At 35.5% G+C, this 9234-nt stretch overlaps 1 long non-coding RNA gene across 1 annotated transcript; it reads left to right on the top strand.

Annotated features, from left to right (window-relative positions):
- The first annotated feature begins 4069 nt into the window (after positions 1 to 4069).
- Positions 4070 to 8420, top strand: LOC110868142. The gene is made up of 4 exons (XR_004863311.1): positions 4070 to 4448; positions 4864 to 4967; positions 5064 to 6429; positions 7294 to 8420. It is a non-coding gene; the product is annotated as an uncharacterized LOC110868142 (long non-coding RNA).
- The last annotated feature ends 814 nt before the right edge of the window (positions 8421 to 9234 follow it).

Consider the following 9234-nt stretch of genomic DNA (forward strand, 5'->3'; position numbering starts at 1 on the left):
GGTTGGTTGTGCCTTGTGATGGTGTGGGGTGGGGTGGGGTTTATTTTATAGGATAGTTTGGACTTTATAACCACGTCATCGATGACGTTTTTTTATTTTTAAATCATTGGACACTTGATAATCTATTTTTGTATGACGTTTTAGAAAATTAAATAATCATGTCAAATAAGATAAAATGGCTTCCTTTTTTATATAACAAAGATTGAAAAAAAAAAAAAAAAAAAATTATTATAAAGTCTTTATCCTTGAATTTTGATCAAAATATTATGCTTACGTCAACATTTTATTTTATAAATATAACTAGTAATAACCACCTCGCGTTGCGACGGGGGCATGTATAAATTCTTTCGTAACACATCAATTGTAGCAACTCCAATTCTTTCGTAACATATCAATTGTAGCAACTCTACTCGATTAGGCCCTAGAAGACACTATTTTACAAATATGTGTAAAAAGATTTTAAACCCTAAAACCAATCAATGAAAAGTATAGAGAAGTAAATTTAATAAGATTGTCTGTATATTTGCAATGAATTTAACAGTTAACTATATTCAATGAATTCAACGGCTAGATTGTTGTTTGTCTTCCACCGTATAATATAATCCACTCCCATTCACTTGCTAAATCTAAAAGTAAATTTGGATCAAGATATAATGATCCATCCTTGGTTGGTCGCCACCGAAGATAGAAGAGGTGTGGACCCGGATTGTGTTGTGTACCGTTTGATTAGATTTTGTGGTTAAGTCCACTCAACATTCTTAGTTCAATACTCCAAAGGATAAATTATCATTGAAGTATTTCTTTTTCAATGCATTGAGAACCAATTTTCCTTTTCAATTCATTGAGAAACTCCTACATTTGCAACTAAATATTTTTTATTTATGCGAAATCATCAACACATTATCTTGATTTTCTCAAATCACCACCACTCGTGATTGCCACCACCACCCTCTCACGAATTTCGGTGAACGGTTTCATTCATCGGCAACTCCTCCTTTGCTATCATAAGCTGTTTCCGATGACGTCAACCCATTATTATCATTCACCTTTTGATGTGCACCCGTTTAAATATACCCATTTAATAAACGCCTTACCTAACCATCTAAATCTATACTAATTGTTTTATAGAAAGGTTCAAAGAAACATGTAAAACTACTCATATTTCTATATATTTGATAATTTAATAACCAATTATCTACTTATTTATAGCAATACAGTTTACTTGCAAATAAGATTTGAGTTCAACCAACCGGCATTTTTAGTATCATTCGACTTGAAGTGAATCGATTACCAATATTCTACCTTTTTTTATTTTTAAGTGCAATAAGTTGTTTAAAAAAACCTCACTCAGCCCCACCGGGTACGGTAGTTCTTGGATCTATAGAGTCCCATTTCCATAAAAATATATAAAAGTTCTACATATCCAAAAAAACAAACAGCAAATCACTGTTATAATTGAGTAAATTTGCAAGCAAGATCTTAACAAAATACAATACCAAATGATCAATCTTGTAACAAAATATAATACCAAAAGAGGGAAAAGGAAAATCATGTCATGAAAGTAGTCATAACTCATAAGGGTAAGCATCAAATACAAACCACCGTGGGTGAAAACACCTAATCATCCAAAGATGATTTTTTTTATAAAGATGAAACCCTTGTGATTGACTGCCAGTGGGTTTAAAAAGGTTGAAATTTTAAGATAAAATTTCAAGATTCACATAAATCTTGAATCTTGAAGTGGTTTACGGAGGTTCTCCGGCGTTGACGCCGACATAGAAGCGGCGGTGGGTGGTGGCAGATAGTGTAAAACTCAGAAGAAAGAGGTGGCGCCACCATCGGTGGTGGCCGGTTCCGACAGCAAGTCGTCGGAAAACCCTCAATACCACCACCTACTCTCTACTATGTCTATCTCCCACACCATCACTCCCACTGCCTTAACACCCCAACCGTCATCGTCACAACCATAGCCACCGCCATGCACCGGCGGTTAATGTACCTTTATAACATGGTACCGCTGTGGTGATGGCTGAGAAGTGGTGTGTAAAACGGTGGTGGCTTTTTGAAAAGAGAAAGAGCATGTAGTCTTGAAAAGAAAAGAATGAAAATAATAATGGATGCCAGGTTTTAAACAAATACAACCATCACGATAATACAGTCCTTGGTTTTGTATAAACCACCATACAATACTTAAAGCATTAGGTACAACTATGAATGCAACACTATCTTGCAAATTGATATTATATAAAACTCAGAAGAAATAGGTGGCGCCACCATCGGTGGTGGCCGGTTCCGACAGCAAGTTGCCGGAAAACCCTCAATACCACCACCTACTCTCTACTATGTCTATCTCCCACACCATCACTCCCACTGCCTTAACACCCCAACCGTCATCATCACAACCATAGCCACCGCCATGCACCGGCGGTTAATGTACCTTTATAACATGGTGCCACTGTGGTGATGGCTGAGAAGTGGTGTGTAAAACGGTGGTGACTTTTCGGAAAGAGAAAGAGCATGTAGTCTTGGAAAGAAAAGTGTGAAAATAATAATGGATGCCAGGTTTTAAACAAATACAACCATCACGATAATACAGTCCTTGGTTTTGTATAAACCACCATACAATACTTAAAGCATTAGGTACAACTATGAATGCAACAATATCTTGCAAATTGATATTATATAAATGGTAAAAGATTAAATACAAATAGTCTTATCGTACAAAACGTACGAAAGATAGAAAAGGTAAAAAAACATGGTGATATTTTTGTAATTATTTACTCATAGAATAATTATCAAAATTACCCTACAAATGATCTTATAGGGTAATTTTGATCTTTTAGGGTAATTTTGTAGAGTATCATAATTAATCTACAGATGATCTTTTGGGTAGTTTTGATCTTATAGGGTAATTTTGATCTTGTAGCATAATTACGAGTAAAATAATTACGAAAATAGCACCACATTTTTTTTTACGATAAAGCTATTTATATAGGATCTTTACCCTAAATATAAGACCATGCGTAGTCGTTTGTTGAATAATGCCCCCACCCTAGGGCGTTTTCTACCATGTGGCAGTCCCGTCAGCATGGGGGCATTATTGGGCGTTTTTGCAAAAGTAGCGTAGTGTGAATAATGCCCAATAACGCCCCATCCAATCATTACACAATTATTTATTTTTTTAAATTAAAAACTTAAAATACTTCGTTAAATTAAAAAAATACAACACTTAAAAATTACATTGCAAAATTTTAAGTTTTATAAAAGATCCAAATGAGACATTTAATAAACAAAACTTTAGGGACTGATATAGCATTTTTGAAACTTGAAATATTAAAAATATTGAAGTTTAAAATCACAGGGGCCTAATGTGACAACTGAGCAAACTTTTAAATTCCCTTCATCCCTTCTTCTTCTTCTTCGTTTGACCTGCAACATATCCGACCAAACCCAAAAATTCCGGCCAAACCCACAAAAAAATGTAAATGGTCAACCTGGAAAGAAACAGTTGTGATTGGTTAAACCTTTGCCCCCATAGCGTGATTTAAACCATGCCAAATCAACATTTCCAGCCAAACATGCCCAGGAGGTGGTGGGGCGGTGTGTTTGGGCGTTTTTCAGCGAAAAAACGCCCCTTTGGGCACGACTACTGATCTAATAACTATTCTATAGAAGTTTTTCATTTCCATTTTTCAGTCAACTAATGAATTAGAGAATAAAGATAGATATTAAAAGGATTCTCAACTTTATTATATAATTTACTAATTACTATATTATCATTTTATAATTTATTATATGCATTAATTAACAAAGTAAAATGGGCCAAATTAGCAAGAACGGGGGATAAAATGGTGAGAAGTTAGAACATCATATAAAACGTCTTGTAGCTTATTTTTATAAAACTAGTTTTAATTGTTGGTATGGTGACCCAACTGATATGCGTTAAGTTTCACATTACACTTAATTTAATAATACTTATAATAGTTTTCGAGTATTATTCTTTTTAGTGGAATCAACTAATAATTAAAAAATATTTATATTTATATACTATTACATTAAAACAATCTTTGGCATAATTGTTTGTACTTTGTGCTAACATGGCATTTTCCCATTGTTGCACCTATTGTTTTAGGGTTTAGACGTTGTTCGTCAGCGATGTTCATATCTTCATTTCCTCTGCACTCATTATGAAGCTCTTGGCCCCTCCATCTCCTGGGCGGAGTGAATTTTGGGGTGAACTTTTCCCGTTACTACTGTACCACCACCTGTAACAGAACGTCTCACGACGAAGGAGACGACCGCGACGGTGCTGACTTTGCCGGACCTTTGCATTCTCGTCAGCGATTGAACACCGCCGTCTGACCGGAACCGTTCCTCAAATCTCCATCGACGCCGCTCTCTCCTTCGGCTGCCTCGCCGCTGCTCCGGCGATCTCCAATCTCTTCCAGGTATAATCAGATTGTTTATTCAGTCTGTTAGGGTTTACAGTTGCGATACACTGCAAATACTTGAATCGTATTGTGGTTGTCTCAAAACACCGTTACATTATGTGCCTTACACCGTGATTGTGTTGTTAGGGTTCATGCATTGTTTTCGTTGATTATTGTTCTGAATCTGAACGATTTGTTCAGCTTTTTTGTGTTTAAAACGTGAAATCTGATGTTGATTTTGAATTTTTGATCATCATTTTACACTGAACGAGTTTAAATTCAACACATGGGCTATGGTTTCATAATCTGGATTATATGCTATTTAATGTTTTATTAACCAATTTGAATACGTAATTCTGGAATCTATCACAGGTTGTGAGGTATTTGGTAAAATTGTAAGTCTCTAAGCAAGTGTCATGCATTTTTATTTCAGGTCCACCTAAAATTAAGTTTAAGGTATGGTTTGATTTCTGAATATTTGTATATATGCATATTCTTCAAGCGGTTGGTATCGATGTGCTAAGAGAGACGCTGGAGGTAGGTGGATTTTATATTGGTTGTAAACTTGCAAATAGATAGGTAAATAGTTTACTTTAAATTGTGTCTCTTTTGCTTATTTGTTTGACCTTTTAGACTGCAGAGGAATCATGAGCTATGAAGAAGAGAAAAAGAGCCCCTTTTTGTGGAGCAGAGAAGGATTCGATTCGATTGATCAGAAGTCAATAAAGTTAAGCCAATGAGCAGTTTTAAACAAGTAATCCCAAATACTATGGTTTCTGTTACTTATGATTCTTATATTGTGAGAATCATGTATATGGTATGAGTAGGACTTAAGCTCTGATGGTGGGTTTTAATTACTTAAATTACACGCAAGACATATCACTTAATCTTTTTGCTATACACCCTTTTTTTCTCCACATTTAATTACAACTAAGTAACAAACCATGGTCAAGGCCGGCCCTGAGCATGGGTGGGGTGGGCGCCGGCGTGAACCCATAAATATAATTAGAGGTGAATCCATATACAAGAAATAGTTATAATGCAATGAAAAGGTCTCTTTCATCCAAATGGTACCCGGTTCAAGTGTCTTCTCTATCATTTTTATGGCCCCTTGGCCCCCTTCTCTGGGTATTTTTTGTCCAGTTGACATGGTTTTTTTAAGGCCCCTTCCCTGGGTATTTTTGTCCTGTTTGAGTGCCTTCAGTTGACATGCTTGAGAAGTCTCAAGATATTAAATGTCAATATTAATTCTAACCCCTTTACCTAATAAAAGCTTATAAATTAACCCTTTAAGTTTAGTTTGAGTTTTATAAGATTATTAATTAACATTTAACCCTTTAAGTCCAGTTTGAATTTTAAACTACACTTATGCATTAGTTGTAACTAATTAAATTAGATAAATTAATAATATGTTATGTTGTATAAATCAAGTTATTTATCAGTGATTTTTTTTATTTTCTGATTATCATTGCTTTTAGTTCATAATTGCAATTTTAGGCCAACTAAAGAATTGTACAAGTTCAAACAAGATTGTATTCGTAAAAGCAGATAAGTGTGAATTAAAAGGCTATGTCGGCACCAACCATAGCTCAGTCGGTTGCCGACTCGCCTTCTAAAGTTCAGGTGTTGGGTTCAAGTGTATGTGTTTGGCTTTTTTTGTTTAGCCGGCTTACTCTATTTCTCGCAATTTCTTTATTTGCTGCAAAAAGCTGGGTAGGGCCCGTTAATATTATCTCGCCCAGGGCCTAATTTTTTTAAGCATTGTCGGAGATGGCCCTGACCATGGTTCATGCTGAAATGCAATAATAACACTTAAAATCTTAATAAATAAGCATTTTCTTAAAAAAGGGTCCAAAATATTGTGTTAATCTCTGAATCTATGTTTTCGCACTTTGTTCCAGCTCACGTGATGTTACAAACGTTAATGTTTCTTTTGGCATTTTTATTATTTTATAGTTTTACGAGATGACTACTTTCTTTAAGCAAAATGATTTTGAAGGTTTTATGCGACAAGAGGTTGGATGGTGTAGGTGGAGGGCAGCCACAAGGATATTATGCGACAAGAGGTTCCCTGATAAATTAAAAGGGAAATTTTATAGGGTTGCAATTAGACCCTCTATGTTATACGGAACAGAGTGTTGGGCCATCAAGAAAATTCATGCACGAAAGCTAGAGGTGGCAGAGATGAGGATGCTAAGATGGATGTGTGGGCATACTAGGTTGGACAAGATAAGAAATGAGGTTTTTAGGGTAAGATTAGGAGTTGCTGGTATTTCTGACAAAATAAGGGAGGGAAGATTGAGATGGTTTCGGCATGTCAGGACGAGGCAGATGACAGAACCGATTAGAATAGTTGAAACACTCACTGTAGATGGAAGGAGGAGTAGAGGTGGGCCGAAAATGACTTGGGATGAGCGGATTAGGCAAGATTTGCTAGATTTGCACCTCTTCGAGGACATGGTCGAGGATAGAACTGCGTGGAGACGTAGGATTAAGGTTAAGGACTTTTAGGAGTTTGGCTTGGTTTTTGGTTTAGGTTCTTGTCTTATGATATAGCTTTTATAAGTTTTCACTTATTCCCGACGTCGTAGTTTACTGACAACTGCTTATTTATTTATTTATGTGTTTATTTTTATTATTTTTTTTCCACCTTTTTAGTAGTTGGGTGCTTATATATGTTTTTCCAGAAGCTTATGTCTTTGTTTTGGTTTTTTAGAGCCGGGGGTCTCACTGGAAGCAGTCTCTCTATTCCCTGGGATAGAGGTAAGGCTTGCCTACATCCTACCCTCCCTAGACCCTACCAATAGCTTCGCTATAGGTGGGATTATACTGGGTATGGTTGTTGTTGTTGTTGATTTTGAAGGTTTTATGCATTATATACATTGAACGACCCATTTCCTGTTTAGTGTTCATGTGCCACCTTACGCCTGTTTGTAGCAAATTGATTTCTAAGGCTGCAATGGTGCAGCTATGTTCTCTTTATTCTATTGGTTCATGTGTGTGAGGAGTTATGCTAATACATTTCAGCAGCCCTTACATCTTTGTCTGGAAATTTGATAAAGATTCAAAATGGTTATGCCAGTACAGCAACATTTTGTATGAATTAAGCGGATGTAAAACTCAATTAGTCAACCCAGGGCCGGCCCTGAGAATTCATGTACCCTGTTCGAGCTCAAAAAAACGTGCCCTTAGGTCTTAACTAAATAAAAAATTTAAACTAGTTTTTCATACAACGTTGAACCGAATGAAAGCGTTGCCGCCCAGAATTCATTTGTTTATTAGTTTTTAGAAAATATTTGGGTATTGGGCTCACTAACCTAATGGGCTAAATAGTTTAAACAATATGATTTTTTTAAGTGGGCCTATGTTAATATTTTTTTGTTTATACCCTATTAAAAAAAATTTACATATATAATATCGGATTTTTTTTTTAAATTACGTGCCCTACGAAATCACGGGCCCTGTTCGGTTGTCCTCCCCGCCCTCCTTCAGGGCCGGCTCTGAGTCAACCTGTTCGTTTACACCAACTCCTACAGCAAGGTGCAGGGTCTTCATGTCAGTTATTTTGTAATATCTTAAATTAAAGGTTGGCTTGAAGCTGATTGAAGTCTTACGAGTTTCAGCAATTTTTCTTTAACTCTCCGAACTGCATTTTGTTGGCGGCTTATTATTTAAAATCATGTAAGAGTAAAACCATATAAGGGAAGTTAATATTTGTCTTTGTAAAAGGGGTTTAGGTGATTGAGAAGTTGTAGGTAGGTATGGAGGGAAATCAAGCAGAGGACAGAACAAGACAGGCGTGCACATGGCTGCAAATGTTGCCGAACTGGTGGCCTTGGTTCGATTTTTAATCTTGGTTGTCGTTCACAACCGGATTATTTAAGTTTTTACGCCGCCGCAACGCGCGACGGGTATAAATTCTAGTTTATTATAATAAACATACGTATTTTCATGTATCTACCGGTAAATAGAATAGTTTACGTTTTTATATTTTTTTTATTGTGTAAAGATTAAATACAAATGGGTTTTAACATAAGAAGTGAATGAACCTTTTCTTTTCAATTTTTTTCCATCTAGTTAAATATGATATTTAATTGCAAAATGTAAAATAAAAAAAAGTTCTTGATTTTACACTAATATAGTAATTATGTAATTACTATAGAGTAACTATAATTATTCTACTACATAATTACTATACTAGTATAAATACACAATTTTTTTAGATTATGTGACTAAAATACACTTAATAAGATTGAAAAAAATTTCAAAAAGAAAACATCTCCTTCCAGTGGCGAAGCTTGACCCGAATGACAGGGGGGGTCGAAAACGTATATACCAAAAAATTTCTATAGAACCGGGGGGTCGAAAACTTATATACCCAAAAAATTCTATACAAAAACTACATATATAACACTACTGAGTGAAAAGTTCGGGGGGTCAGGCCCCCTCCCCGCTCCTTATATACTTCACCACTGTCTCCTTCACTTTTTACGTTAAGCCAATTTGTATCTTAAGACTCATTCGTACCGTAAACTAATCTAATTTTATTTTTACGCCAACTTACCTCATCTATTTATTTCGATTTAGGTGTGTTATTTAAACTTTTAAACATAAAAGTTACACTTAATGTTTACATATTTATAAATAAGTAACTAATAATAATCAACTAAATTTGCGGGAGAGGTTCTCGCGTAGGTCTCCATCTAGACTTCAATGATCATTTGGATCTCTTTCGCTTGGCCTCCAAGGATGGCTTTTGACGTCATCATACACGTTTCTTTCAAAAACTAAACAATAAAGTATT

Source organism: Helianthus annuus, chromosome 7 (genome assembly GCF_002127325.2).
Source record: "Helianthus annuus cultivar XRQ/B chromosome 7, HanXRQr2.0-SUNRISE, whole genome shotgun sequence".
NCBI lineage: Eukaryota > Viridiplantae > Streptophyta > Magnoliopsida > Asterales > Asteraceae > Helianthus > Helianthus annuus.